The 16,060-nt window shown below is 44.8% G+C and overlaps 1 protein-coding gene across 4 annotated transcripts in view; it reads right to left on the bottom strand.

Moving 5' to 3' along the window:
* LOC146808505 (transient receptor potential cation channel subfamily M member 2-like) overlaps window positions 1-16,060 on the bottom strand; it is a 2,014,188-nt gene that overhangs the window by 983,735 nt on the left and 1,014,393 nt on the right. The gene's annotated exons all lie outside the window — the stretch shown is intronic.

The following is a 16,060-nucleotide window of genomic DNA, read 5'->3' as shown; positions in this document are numbered from 1 at the left end:
AAAAATACAAACTCCTTCTTAAGGGATACAAGGCGGAGGTGATCAAAGAAAAACAGGAGTACTTTTCCAAGCTGACTTCCGCTCTCACTTCACCCAGAGATCTTTTTAAAATTGCAGATTCTCTGTGTACCTTGCAAATGCCCGATCCCATTTCTAGCTCCCAGGCTCTCTGCGATAAGATCGCACAATTTTTCCACTCCAAAATTGCCGATATTTACTCGGCCCTTGCATTGCAAAGGGCAGCGTTGATGCCTCTCCCGTCGGTTATTCCTGCCGTGGGAGTTGGAATCGTGGCTTTGTCTGCGAACCTGTCCTACTTCCCCATGCTCTCTCTACAACAGCTAGATTTGCTTCTTAGTAAGTCTAGGTCAGGGTCCCCTATGGATCCCTGCCCCCTTAAAGTCCTTAAGGAATGTTGGGAAACTCTTCTGCCCCTGCTTTTGACCATTATGAACCAGGCAATACAGGAGGGCATTTTTCCCTCTCTGTGGAAAAGTGCGGTGGTGAAGCCCCTTCTAAAGAAGCCAACTTTAGACCCGGAAATCCTCAAAAATGTTCGTCCTATTTCCCTGGTGCCTGCTCCTGCGAAGATGCTGGAAACGCATCTCAATTAACATCTCGCGGCTTTTTTAGACAGTTCGGGCTGTCTTGACCAGTCCCAACATGGCTTTCGGAGACACCATAGTACGGAGTCAGCCCTTATGGTAGTGCTCAATAACATCCGCACGGAGGTTGATTTAGGCCACACCACCCTTCTGGTCCTGTTGGATTTGACAGCCGCCTTTGATACCCTATCTCCCTCGGTTTTGATATCTCGCCTCAGGGAGATAGGGGTGGAAGGTCTGGCTTTGAACCTTCTGGCTTCCTTCCTTGACCAGAGGGAACAGAGGGTCAAACTGGGTGAATTTCTATCTCCACCCCTACCTGTGCATTGTGGGGTCCCTCAGGGGTCGGCCTTAAGTCCTACCCTTTTTAATATCTATGTGACCCCTCTTGCCAGGTTAATAAGATCTTATGGGATGGAAGTGGTGTCATATGCAGATGACACCCAGATCATGGTGTCCCTTTCCCACTCGGGTAGTACCCCCGCTCTCAGTTTTAGGAACTGCATGGAGGCAGTTTCTCAGTGGATGATTTACAATTCACTAAAACTGAACGGGGAAAAAACCGAGGTTCTTATCTTTGGCGGAAATAGGGACATCTGGTCTTCGGAGTGGTGGCCTCCCTCTTTGGGAGTGTGTCCTACACCTACGGTCCTGGCCCGTAATCTGGGTGTGATGATCGATCCTGCTCTTTCTATGTCTCAGCAGGTTAACAGGACTGTTGCTACCTGCTGGGGTATTATCAGGATCCTTAGGAAAATCAGACACTATTTGGCTCCGCATGCCCGCAAACAGATTGTGGTTGCATTGGTCGCCTCACGGCTTGACTACTGCAATGCTCTCTATGTTGGCATAAATAAGAGCCTTGTGCAGCTTTTACAAATAGCCCAAAATGCGGCAGCCAAATTTGTGCTTGATGCACCTAGGATTTCTTCGGCTACCGCTGCTAGAAAGAGTCTGCATTGGTTACCAATCCAAGATAGGATTGTTTTCAAGATCCTCTGTATGACCTTTGGGGCTCTGTCTGGCAGTGGGGCAGAAGGGGTGAAGGACTTGTTGGTTCCTTATGTCCCGAGCAAAAATCTGCGTTCCCGGGGAAGGAATCTGCTGTCAGTTCCCCGTTTTCAAAGAGTCAAATGGGGAGGGAGGGCTTTTTCGTCCCTAGCCCCAAAACTGTGGAATTCCTGCCCTATTGAAATCAAATCTCAGTATAATCTCCCTATGTTTCGAAAGGCATTAAAGACGTGGCTCTTTGCTAAGGCCTATCCGTAGGTGTAGTTCTGGTCTGTTTGATCTTTTTGTTAGGCGCCTTGATGCCTTAGGGCTTAGTTGCGCAATATAAATTTTCTTTCATTCATTCATTCAGGTAATAGAACATGTTGCCAAATTAGAGAGAGTTCTAGAGGTGATGATATCACTTAAAGAGATTTTGAATGAATGTGGAATTCTTAAAAGTTCTGTAGTACCATACACATCATGTGAAACTCAGTCCCACACTATTCCTTCAGGAACTGGAACAGCTGTAATGTTCACTTAGGACCGGTCCCTCTGTTCACGGTGTGATGATGTATGCGGATTCAGGACCAAGTTCACATGTTGTACTGCAGAGCATTTTGGGAGATAGTATCCATTCATGAGCAGGAACAAGACAGTCACTATACAAACTCAAAGGATGAGGAACAGTAGACCAATTGCAATCCAGAGCTGTAGCCAGGGAAAAACAAAGTAAGTATTTTTCAGCCAAAGGTAGAAGTCATGAATTTGTTGTTTGTGGGGAACAGGTGGTAATGATAACTCAGGTTCACTTGGATCTGATGAGAAGTTGTCAAAGTCAATGAAGTAGCCAGACTCAGTCCAATCTATCTTTGACAGCTCAGCAGGTTTTGTGGAACTGGCAGATGCCTCCTTGCAAGACATATTATTCATATAGATGTCTGCATTTGACTGAATTGAAATCTGTGTGTTATTGTAATTTGATGTTGGTCACTTTCAACAGGTACAAGTTGCATTCCATTGTTTGTAACTCTTTCAGTTTGGAGAGTGGATTCTTCAATAGTTATTAAATGTTCCATCTGAACTTCCTGTATGGTAGCAAGAGGAGATAGATGGCTACCCAGGAGCCCACCTAGTCTACTGTTGAGTATCAGCCACATAGAGCGGTTTAATCACATCAATTGAGACGCATCTTTTTGTCTTTGGGGCCGGCAAGGGGCGGAAGAAGTACAGTTCTTGTTCCTTCGACAGCCAGGACAGGTGCCAAATTCTTTTTTGTCTGCTAGTTTTTTTCTCTGACCAGGTCCCCAACCTTCAGGACCCAGGTAGGTCTTGCCCGAACAGCTTTCACTTCCCTAGTGGCGGTGCGTTTTATTTGGACGTAGTTTTGTAAAGCCCAGAATTAATTGAGCTCCTATAAAACAGCCAAATGATCATTGACTTCAAATGGGGTTGCAGCCACTACTGTGCTGCTACTATTGAGGTCAGGTACCCAAATTATTATCCTGAACAGGACTTCGTGTATGGACCCCCCCAAGGATTTTCTTGGCATGTTGTTTCGTGCCCTCTGGACCCCATAAAGGTGATTGACCCAAATGCCACCCGAGTCTAATACCCTTGCTATTACGGATTGCTTTAAATCCTGGTTCTTCCTCTCCACGATTGAATTTTCTCTGGGGATGATACGGGGAGGAGTACCGCAAAGCCACACCCACACTTCCTATGGCTTGTGTGTATGCCCTAGAGCTAAACGCAGGATCCTGGTTGGAATGTAAAGTGCTAATTGCGTATGTCCATATGAAGCGTCACAAATCCTTTGCAACAGTTCGGGCATCACCCACTCCTGGAATTTGAGCACACAGAATGTTTTGTGCATCTAACTTGTAGGAGTACTTGAGTGGAAAAATGTTTGGCAAGGCAGAGCTGTTACACATGGTGTTTACAGCTATCATTATTTGTCCATATATCCTTGTGCTAGAATGAATGATTGCAGCAGCACAGCTGTCTTCTCATGGTGGCCCGCCCATTGTCGCCTTCATCAGCCAATGAATTCCCTTTAACTTGCACGCCAACATGCTGATGACTCAATGTGCGAATAACATGTGCTTGTGGCAAGCATTCTTTCAGCTTTGCCACTTGTTCCCAAACAGCTTGTGCTTTACTGTGCAACCTTTGGAATCTCTGAACCCATTCTAGCCCCAATATTGGAGATATTCATTATATGACTGGACACAATACAATGAATCACACACAATGAGTTTGGGGAATTCCTGATCCATATTTCGCAGTGACAGTATCAGGGCTTTTAGTTCTGCTAGCTGATTGCTGCAGTCCCCTAGGGATTGCATGTGCCTTTTGTCAGGTCAAAACTTTCCTTCATGCATGAACACTTTAATGATTGCGCAGGCCAAGGAGTATTGCTGTTTAGTTCCTATAGCGGGCTGAGCAGATCCTTCAGTATAGATGATACATTGAGAGGCAGTATTTCATTCGAGAGAGGATATTCTTGTTCGTACTGCAGAAATGCGTGTGTGTTCAGTGTAGGATCATATCTGTAATCTGCATCTGTTGCAGTGAGAGAATTAGCCTATTGTATCCATCGCAGATACAGTGCTTTTGTGTTGGGAATGCTTACTTTTATAACAGCCTATAAGGTTAGTACTGGGGTCACAATAATTATCCGTTACCCCTGTGCTAGTGTTTTTCTCTCACTACAGCAGTTTGTACTGTTTTGACTATCTTTTCGGTGGATGCAAAACACATTTCAGCGTTTGTGTACTAATGTAATTTGTATGCAATGGGTACCGTTTATCCTTCATTGAAAGTGATGTAGATATACCCTGTTTGACCCGTCACTACACTGTTCACCAAGTTAGTTGTGTTTACACATGTGTGTAAGTATTTGGAAGCTATCATGTCAGGTTGTATGGAACAGAGAATTTCTGTTTGTTATCGTGTCCCATGTTGAACTGAAAAATCAGGTCTGATTACATTGTAGAAAGGTTTAACTCTTTCTGCGCAAACCAAAATGTATGTTCTGCAAAGATTTCAAAATCCTAAAATGGATTGTAATCCTTTCAGAGTTTTAAGAGGTAGGAGCAGCGCACATCTTTCTAAAACATGAGTGGCCAGGCCTTTTCCTTTACTTGATAACTCATATCCCAAAAATAGGACATTGAGGTGGGCTATCTTTGATTTTTTAAAGTTGTAGCCCAAGTTGACCAATCCAAGAATTATGTTGTTCACCCTCTTCAAGTGTTCCAATAATTCATCATCCGTCGGATATATATCATCCATGTAGGACAATGATGCTGTCTTGTGAGAAGTTGGCCTGGCATATGCTGGTCACTAGTTATAGTGGCCACCTTGCACCAGTCCAATTCGACTCTTATGGTAGATAGGTTTAAGACAACCTTTTAAAGAAAGCTATCCTAGTGGTAGCTGTGGAGATCAGCCTTCAGGCTAAGTCTCAGAGAAATGTAAAGCAGCTTGTTTTACCTTATAATCTCTTGAATTACCAAATGAAAGGACACCACACAGGTATATATAACAAATACATATGTATTTATTACTAGACACACTCTACTAATCTCTTTATGAGATTAGAAGTCAGGAACACATTCAAATGTCAACGTTTCACAATAAATTAGGCACAAATATGGCTGGAGCCCTAGGGGCATACCAGACCATATACTAAAAAAATGGTATAAGAATGTCGAATTGCAAAATGACAAGGCCTAGGGCCTGGGGAATCGCTGGGGCTTCACTACTGCAGTGTTAGCAGGTAAGTAACAGACCCACGGGAGACGCGTGCAGTGTGTGAACACAGCCGCGGGTTCCCTATTAATTACGACGGAGCAAGTCGCGTTTTGATTTTTAAAGTTTTAGGGTACTTCGAGGAAGTCAACAAGCAAGCCACTTACAAGGCAAGTAATTCGAGGGCCAACACACACTAGGGCACCGGAGTGCACGAGTTACCTCACCCAGGGAAGCCGGGTGCATAGGTGTCTTTTGGTGTCGGGTCGCGTCGCTGTTTTCTAAGGAGACCAAAGAAGACTTGCTGCTTGCGTCGACTGAAGAAGTGTCCGGTGGAATACAAGGGTGGATTCAAGATGGAGATGACCTGAAAATTAAAGGGACAGTGTTCAAAGTCACTTGCCAGTGACCAGTGGCCAGGAAGATGGATGACCACAGATGTCGGGTGATTTCAGGTCATCGATGGTGTTTTGACTCTTCACTCACGAGGTCCAGGAGAGATCGACGATGACCAGCAGCTGGACTCAGAGTATCCCACAACGTCTGCAGCTGATGGCGGTATCGGCAACCAGATTGGAGCCAACAAGCCTTGGCAACCGCAAGTCTCGTGGAAAGTGAAGATTGTCAGCGTTGCAGACCAGCAAGGTCTGAGAGACTCACCCAGCAAGGGTGAGTGAGGGCAGGCCTGGAGCAACCAAGGAAGCCCTTTTAGATGATAAGAAAGTCTTCAGGGGACCCACTAGCCAACGGGCAAGTGATCACAAAGATGCCTCTTCAGGAAATGCTTCACAGGAGCGCACGGTCACTCGGGACAGGGTCGGCCTCTGATTTTCGCTGCAAAACCTGCTGGAGGCTTGGGCCACAAATGGTCCAATGCACAAGTTCGTAGATTGTCAGGAAGGGATTGCACTCGACAATAGTGCACGGTCCCCGGGTATTGCTGTTTCTCGTCACTCGTGGGGTCCACTCGCCACAGCTTTGCTGGGGTCTCACAATGGCCGTCGCGAAGTCAGGAAATCCACTTCCGGGGCAGCAGGGACTTCGAATTCCGGCGGGAGCGGGAAAGTTTGCAACCGTTGATTAAGGATTGTTGGTGCCTGCCAAGCAGGGGAGTCAAGTCAAGTCAAGTCAAGTCAAAGTATGCTTTATTCGAATATCATTCATAAAAGCGAAAATACAATTACAATAACGATTTCATACAATGGTTAAAATGTGATTAAATTATGATCAATGATCAAATACAAAGCATACGTATACAATTTTTGTCTTATGCATAGCCCTATAAAACGTACTGTTCTTTTGGCGATAAGTAATTTAAATTTTAAAAAGACACAGATAAATAGTTTAGTAAAAGTGCTTATAAAACCATAATAGAAATGCAGACAAAATGACATAGGACGCAGGAGAGAATAGTCAAATGACTAGCAGTCTCTGTCTAATTGACCACACCCAGCCTAGATATTTAGCAGTGGCTACTGAAATCCATGGCAAAGTGCTGGTACATATAATACGCAGGGCCACACTACCACTGGTTGTTCCTAAGTTTTTACACATCGGAGACAGCCAATTATGCCTTGGGACCGCGTAAAACTTACAGGCAAATAGAAAATGACCAATAGTTTCTTTGCTAGTGCCACAAGCAGGACATCCGTCACAAGAACCCCCTTCCCACTTAGATGTCAAGAATTTGAGGGGAAGGGCACCTGCTCTCAATTGGAAAAGCAGTTTTCTTTCCATGGGCCTTGTTATAATATCCCAATATGGTTCTAGGTAAGGATACATCTTGGCCTCTATGAAGTCTGCGGTCATAGAGCCAGCACTCGAACTATTCCAATGCCGGCGAGCAATCAACTCCCAGAAAAAATTCTTTAAGGTACTTTTAGATGGGAAGCTGGCTCTCGCCGGATCATCCCAGAGTGAGCACAGACCAAGCTCAGACAGGGATGTCCTAAGTGATTTTAGCCATCCTATTTTGTGATAGACATCAGACCTTATAATGTCTAAAAAACCATCTGCATAATGAGAAAGGACAGGAGTCATCCATAGCCTGCGCCAATACAGGATAGGGCGAAGTTGTACCAGGTCTGAGATTGCTTTTCTACCCAGATCATATTTAAGGGGCAACAGTGGGGTACTTTTAGGGACGTCTGTTATTGCCCGTAAAAATTTGTTCTCTGAGGATTGGAGAGCGGCAACCTTCTCAAAGCCCCAGAGCTCGGCACCATATAGAGCGGAGCCTAGAGCTTTTGCTTCATAAACCTGTAAAACAGGTTTTACAGGTTTGGTCAATGATTTTCTATGCTCTGTACAAATAGTGCCTGCCAATTGCCTGTGTCTAAGTGTAGCAATGTCAACATGATGCTGCCAATTCTTCTCGCTAGATATATGAATGCCCAAATATGTGAAGGTATTCACTACTTCTAGCGGGCGATCATTTAGAATGATTTTAGATTTAAAGCTACGGTGGGGGTTGAATATCATAAGCTTTGTTTTGGCAGTATTAACTTCTAATCCATACTCCCCACAAAATTGATCAAAGATAGACAAGGCACACTGCAATCCACTGGGGGTTTTAGATAGGATGAGCGTGTCATCTGCAAACATTAAAATAGGGATTTTAGTCCCAGCTAAAAAAGGAGCGTCCACTTGTGCAGAGGTCATGAGAGCAACAACATTATTGATATATAGGGTAAAGAGAACAGGAGCCATCGAACATCCCTGCCGGACTCCCCTCTCTACAGGGAAGTCCGTGGTTACAGAACCAAGTCCTCCCCACTGAATTCTGGCATAGTTGGATTCGTGTAGCCTCATTATCAAAGATAATAAATCACTAGGAATACCCTGCTTATTTAGGGCCGTCCAAAGCTTAGATCGAGGGACGAGGTCGAAAGCGGCCCGTAGATCGACAAAGGCCGCATACAAGCTTCCTTTGCCCAGCACCACCGTCTTCCATTGTATCAGGGTGAAACGGAAAACCTGATCCACCGTGCTTGTGGATTTTCGGAAGCCAGCCTGGAATGGTGAGAGAGCATTAGTCTCATCCACCCAATCCAGGAGCCTATTGACGATCACACGTCCCACGACCTTTTGAATGGTATCTATGAGGCTTATTGGCCTATAATTACCCGGGAGGGATCGATCACCTTTCTTAAAAATAGGAATAATAATTGCACCCTGCCAGGATTTTGGTACCGCAGCACCCAAGGCAATAGCATTGATGAGAAGATGGATATACTGGCACCAGCGGTCCTTGTCATTTACAAATAGGTCAGCTGGCACACCATCAAGACCAGGTGCACGTCCACAGGCAACCGCGTTCAGGGCCAACATGATTTCAGCTATACAAAAGAGATTCGCTTTAGGAAGGTCTACACTGAACTCCTGGGCCATATTATCATTACTTGGAGCAGCATACTGCTTTTTAAAAAACGTTATCCATTCTTCTTCAGGCACATTGTTATGTGGGGACTCAGGAAGACCAGATTTTCCCCATCTAACAATGTGCCAAAATGACCGGGAGTCCCTACTGTCACTGGCTGCCTTTAACTGGATCCAGTGGTGTTCATCCCAAGCTTTTTTAGCCTTAAATATACAAGTTTTATAGTTCTTTCTAGCGGCTTGGATTAAGATAGATTGCCCGCCCGTGATAGCTTCACCTAAGGCTAGTCGTGTTTCCCTACAATGTTCATTGTACCACTTAGCAGGCTTAGGAACTCTATTACCTTTGTTTTTCACGGGTTTGAGGAAGTACTCCTTGATTGCACAAAAGAGAGAGTTGTGTAATCCTTAAACCTTATCTAAGCCAGTGCTAAGTGGATTAAAGTGCTCTATAGCTGATATTGCTATGTCCACCTGACCATTGATCTGTGCAATGGCCTGGTGATTAATTGCTACTTTTTCCCACCTTAGTCTCCGCATATCATTTGTGGGGACAATCCGTGGAGGAACGGTCAGAGAAGAATGTGGAGGTAAAATGGTATAAGACCACCATTTGTGGATAGTGCACAGGGGATTATGGTCGCTCTCGATCCTTCCTACAACCTCCATTTCACAAATCAAAGGCCATAATTTTAAACTACATAACACATAATCAATTCTACTGTTATGTCGGCCATTGTCAAATGTACTTGACCCATTCCTGTCGCCACTAGTCCTACCATTTAGGGCTCTTAAGCCCTTTTCATAGCATAAAGTATTTAAGCCAAAAACATCAACAGTCCACCTCAAAACCGGTGGAAGCTCTAGTTTAGGAACACCCCATTGTCGATCCTCCTCATCACCGAATAAATCATCGTCGTAAATTAAGGGTTCAAATGTTCTATTAAAATCGCCCGCTATGAGAATATTGTTGTTTAAGGAATAGGTGTCGAGAAAACTGGTTAAAGCAACTAAAACATCAGACCTCCCCCCCTTGTTACTCCGGACATATATGTTATAGATATCCAATCTACCTAGTTTGTCTAAGTCCAATCTGATTAATTGGATATCTTGATTTTTGATGTCAATGACTTTAATAACCAGCTTTAAACACTGGCGAACCCATATTGTTAGGCCTCCCATGGGTCTACCCCTAGGGCCCTTTAAAGCTGGCACGGAATAATTCAGATATCCCTGAACAAAACAGGGTTCACATGACCAAGTCTCCTGGAATATGCATAGATCATAATTATTAACGAAACAGATCCAGTCTGCGGATTCCAGTTTGGAAGTCAGCCCGGCAATATTCCAGGACAATAAGCTCCCCGTAATTCCCTGGGAGTTATTAGGGCAATTAGCTGTTAATAGAGAATCGGGGACTTGTTTGGAACAAATATCTGTAATCATTTCCGTTTGTTGGTTTTTAGTCTTATTGATAAAAGGAAATAAGTCAGACAATGGCTCAGCAGGGCTCACTATCATGACCTGATTGTTGTTAAGTCAATCTACATCTTCAAGGTTAGCTAACACCTCAAAGCGATTTTCCGTCGAAAACGGAGCATTAGATTGAGTACTAGGTGAATCCCCAAGATGAGAGGTAGAGACTGGCCTAGGTCTAGGAAAAAAATAAGTTAATTCCCAGGTAGTAATAGGGGACCTCCTGTAATTTATGTGCCAGTTTAAGATGTGATTGACGGCTCTGGGGTCCCTAAAGTTAATCAAGATGATGTCTCCATTTATGTTTTTTGGTATATTACCCAGCCATGGTAAACGCCTAACATGTAAAATTTCCCCGTTAATATACGAAGGGAGAGGGCGGTTTTGTCCTAACCAATGAATGACCTTGTTTTTCAGTTGTGAATATCCCTCTATGGCATCATCCTTCAAAGTGGGAACACCCGCAAGCACCACTACAAGAGGGACCGCTTCTGGGGGAAGATTGATAGAAAGTGGCACATACATCTTGGCCGTAGGAACCAAGCAGCGACTCTTTCTATCAGACTTTGCAACCCCAAGTGATGGAGTGTTTCCTCTTCGGCAAACTCCGTCCTTATTTAACTGAATTGGCTTGGGAATGTTAGATCTTCCTGCGTTGTTATTCGTTATGTTGTTTGTACTATAGTCACCCTGGCTAACTATCTGATGTAAAGGTAGAGTAGAAGGTGAAACCGCAGGAACAGAAACAGAAGAGAGCGGCATTGTTAACTTTGCAGGATTCATACATGGGTCTCCTTTGCCACTCATTAAAGATTCTACTTTTGCCAGCCTTTTTTCAATACTTTTTAAGCTGTCGACAATGGGTAGCATATGAGTTTTAAAAAGTTTGTCTATGTTACCCATTAATTCCGCAATCGTAATGTCATTTACGGAACAGGATACCGAGGTACCGGGAAGGGATATGTCATTGGTACCATGGGTAGGTCCATTGTCAGTGTGAACCAGAATAGATTTAGATTTATAGCTGGATTTATTTTTATTTTTATTTTTATGGGCCTCAGAATCCAGCTTCCTCCTTTTCCTAGGTAATGGGCCTGATAGTTTAGGTGCCCTAAGGGAAGTTACATCTCGGGATGAGGGTGCCATTACTTGTGATTCATTCAATACAACTGGTTCACTAGTTACTTCAATAGGAGAAGATAAAATAGAAGAGGACAGATTTTCAGATGAATCGATTATAATAGAGTTGCCAGGAAGTGTTAGGATATCGATATTGTCCGGAAGATGCGAAATATCATGGTGAGGAAGGGCACTTTTGTCAGGTGAAGTTACTTCATAAAGAGAATTTGAGGTTAAAGACATATTTTTTATATGCTCTATAGAACTACGACGCCTCGCCCTTAATTCAGCAAGGGTAGTTTCTCGATCTGACTCAGTATTAACTATTAACTTTCCAAAAATAACCATCGAGGGTACCCTTATTAGAGTTACTGGTCATGATGGTAAAAGTATTAGTACTCAACCCCTATAGATCAACTCTAAGAATACTTGGATGCAACAATAAAATAATAATATAACACCCAAGCGTACTAATGCCAGTAATGGCAGCGACAGCACAAACAAGACAGTACCGCCAAAAGTCAAGAGGGTAAGCCTGGCCCGGCCTCCTTCGGGCTACAGAGGGCCCGCCCTTTGCCCGAGCTTAGCCCGGCCCGCCCGCGCGCTGTCCCGCGACGCGGGGTTTGAAAGATTCACTTATGCGCCTCCTTGGCGCGAAAACGGCGTCGGCAGCGCCTTCCTGCCGCTGGGGTCACTGGGTAATGCAGTCCTGTCTCCACTCCGTGGCCGCTATGGATGTTGGAGCGGCGGCGGGAGACAGGACGAGCAAGGAACCAAACACAGCAGCTCTGGAGACAAGGGGAGAGTCACTGGCGCAAATCAGAGGGTAAGGTGCAGGAGCCCACTCTGCCGAGTTTGAAAGATTCTCTTATGCGCCTCCTTGGCGCGAAAACGGCGTCGGCAGCGCCTTCCTGCCGCTGGGGTCACTAGGTAATGCAGTCCTGTCTCCACTCCGCGGCCGCTATAGATGTTGGAGCGGCGGCGGGAGACAGGACGAGCAAGGAACCAAACACAGCAGCTCTGGAGACAAGGGGAGAGTCACTGGCGCAAATCAGAGGGTAAGGTGCAGGAGCCCACTCTGCCGAGTTTGAAAGATTCTCTTATGCGCCTCCTTGGCGCGAAAACGGCGTTTTCTTGACTCCAAGGGAGATTCTTTTGTCTTCCAAAGGTAGTGGAACGTCGAAGGGCCAGGATTCTTCTTTGTAGAGCGTTGTCCAGGGTTATCTGCTTTGCAATGGCAATGCTTGCTATCTTATACTGAAAATAGGGGAGGGACTAGCTCTATGACCACTCCTCTGGGAGGATCAGGGTAAGGGGTGGTTACACCTACTTCCCTTTGTCCAGTTTCGTGCCAGAGCAGGGACAGGTAGCCCCTAAACCGGTTTGAGCTGGCATATGCACAGAGGAGCCTACTGCTCCCCCAGTGCAGGACTTCAAAGCACTCTACAAGTGCACCCACCCAGCCCCAATACACTAAATCCTGTCTGGAAGGTGGTGACACCTCCCTGTGACAGGATGCCTTTTGTTGGGCTTCCTCCACTGCGAGCTTCAGTCAGCAGCAGGAGGGCAGCCCAGTGTCTGTGCTGGTGGCATCCATTTTGTGATGCCAGGACTCTTTCAGATTTCTGTCGTTTTACATGTCGTCCCCTCTAGAAGGGTGGGATCATGCTCCCACATCATGGACTGATGTGGGGGTATGATTCCAAGTTGTTTGACACCAAACACGACATGTTTTGATGCAGTCATTCCAAAGTTAACATTTTAATGCACTTAAGAGTATATGGTTTAACCGCATCCACAAACAGCCATAGAGAATAGACTCTGGTAGCTGTAGAGGGGCCCTGCTCATGCAGAGGCACCCCCTCACATAGTAAACCATGCACCCTGCCCTCAGGATGGATAGGGCCTGCCTAGGGGTGGTTGATAGGTTTATATGTGTGTGTATGGTGAGAAATAGGAACCTATACCTCAGTGAGGAGTGCTAACACTACCACACACAGGCTACAGCAGCAGGCCTGTGGTGTCAGATGTAGTCTGCTTCCCAGGGGTAGCATAATACATGCTTCAGCCCCTGGTAGGCCTGTGAAGTGCCTATGCCCTAGGTACTTACGGTACCATATACTAGGGGCTCATAAGGTACCACAGTATCCAATCACTAGCGCATCTAGTATGCACTCAAAGTCATTTCGAGAGAACAGAGAGACTGGGGCCCTGATTAGCAGGGACCCAGCCAGACTATAGCCAGAAACCAGTGTATGCATCAGACAAAAAGTGGGGGCAACATAAGTGCAGATCCTACTCTCCTACACTTCTCATCACAATTTTGAAGTAACTCTGTTCCTCTTGCTGAGAACAACCTGAGCTATTCTTATAGCCCTGGGGTAGTCTACAGAATTGGCGTTGAGTGCTGAGGGCTTAGAATGCAGTCAAATATCTGCTTCCAGGCGCTATATTATCGGCAGAAGAACCCATTTGAGATATCTAGTGCTGTTTTTTTTCTCCGTACTATGTTATTTATTAATGCAGCACTGTGTGCATTTCGTACTGCAAATGTTCATATGCAAGTGTTTAAACGCCTATAGCCTAAAACTAGATGGTATGAATGATCGTGTTTCATTACGGGAAACAAAGGATTACTCATAGAAGAGGTGACATTTTCAATCACACCTTGGTACTCAAGTTGATCTAAGTTCTCCCTGACTTGTTTCTTTGCGTCATATATTTTTGGGTACTGCCTCTGTGGAGTAGGTGTAGAATTTAATGGAATTTCGTGATGAGGTGAGTGCGGGTGCTAGCGGTAACGTCCACTCCTGCACGTATGAATTTTTAAGTGACTCTGGAACGAGGTCGGAGAAAGCTGGTAAAATTACATCTTCCCCCTTTGGGCACTCCCTTTCGAACTCAGGCTGCCAATCTCTTTCAGCCAAAAGAATATCGTAACCCTGTTTCAGGTGCTCCCAAAAGAGACCCTTCACTTTCCTGGGTATGTCCCCCTCCATTTGGAGCTTTATTGTGTATAAACGGTGTGGGACACTTATCCTTGCATATGGTGTTTCCACCATGATATGTTCATTCAATGCTGCTGTCATCAGAAATTCCATCATGTTCTGTTGAGCTATTGTTAGTTCTGCTGCGCTGTCTAGCATAGTCACTGCCCATTCCCCGTTCAAAAGCAGACTGCTCAGTAGCTTGGGCATTACTTATTTTAACCCCAGCTACCACCTTCTTTTTAAATTGTGGTTTAGAAATTTGTGGTTTACTTTCATTTTTGATAATGTAGCCTGAAGTTCGATGTTTCTTGCTTTTCCTCTTGACTCGCTCTTCTGATCCTCGCTCCGACCCTCCTCTTCTCGAGCGTTTGTTGGAAGTATCATGAAAGGAACGAGAGGAATGGGTATCAGTATCCTGAATTTGGTCAGGTGTTTTAATATTATCACAGTTTCTAAGATTGTACCTTTTTTTAGAGGGCTTCTGCTGAGGAGACTCACCCCATGATTGTGATGCATTTTGCTAATTAATTTTTGTTTGTTTCTTATCCCATTTCTTTTCATAAGAATCAGGTGCTTGCTTCAAGTTATCTTTTTCAGAATTACCCCCCACTTGTGGTTTCCCAGGTCTGGCTCCCACTTTATCTATACCCAGCGAAGCATAGGTTTCTTCGATAATCTTCAGTTTTTCTCACTCCTGCTGCGAAGGAGTGAATTCCCTCAGGAGTTGGCGTATAGCCACTGCTGCTACCTCCCCTTTTATGTTACTAAACATAATTGCTGATACCTGGGCAAAATTGCCCATCAGTTGCATCCCCATGTCCAGGGCAGGTTCTGCCCTGAACTCATTCTGTATCTATTTCAATACATCTGATACAACTGCTATTGAAGTAGTACCATGAGTTCTGGTATAAACTGCAGCAAAAACTGTACCCCAAGTGGTACAATCCTCTATCAGGGAAGCCATCCCCATCGGCAAGCAAATTGTCAGTATTCATAATTTTTCCTGCGGGTCCGTATAGGGAAGAACTGCTTCAAGCTGTGCTATTTTATGTGCTATCCAAAATGGGATTTGCTCCCGCTTGGTGGGAATTCTTCCCATAACCGCTTTCAGTGATTGTGGGCTGATAGTTGGTGTAGTCAATTGGGGTTGACCAGCCTGAGCAATCTGCTCAGGTTGGTTTGTGAGTGTTCGCATCAAAAACTGTGTAAGGTTTCTGTAAAGGTTTATTACATCTCTGTAAAATGTACGTAATGTAGCTGCTGATAATGCATCAATGTCTGGATGCGGTGTGTAAGCAGTTAGGACCGGCAAGGTTGCTCCTTCTCTGCTGATCAGACCTAATCTCAAATTTGCTGTGGTGTGGGGGAGGGTGTCTTTAAACCAATTAAGATGTTCTTGGTACATTAACTGGACTTCTATGTCCATGTATGGAAAGTATTCTTCATGTGTGTCATCTTCAATGTAAGTGTGAAACAATTTTGTTTGTGGGTCTGCAGGTGGGAATTTAACCCAAGAATAGACACCTCTGTCCTGAATGCTTTGTGTGCCTCTATCACAAAGGTAACACCACCACCCGTTGCCGGGAAGCCATAGTTTAATAATTTCATACTAACTGCCTATCTGCAATTCTCTGTAATGTTTAGAGCAACTTCGTGCTCTTCGTAGTCTGCACCCACAACATTGTCCCCATGTTCTGACATTGTGGGAGGTAATAGTAAGGAAAAGAGATAAGGTTTTGCACAGTG

This window comes from Triturus cristatus, chromosome 8 (genome assembly GCF_964204655.1).
Source record: "Triturus cristatus chromosome 8, aTriCri1.1, whole genome shotgun sequence".
Taxonomy (NCBI): Eukaryota; Metazoa; Chordata; class Amphibia; order Caudata; family Salamandridae; genus Triturus; species Triturus cristatus.
Note: the sequence above shows the minus strand (reverse complement) of the source record. Positions and strands in the feature narration are given on the sequence as shown.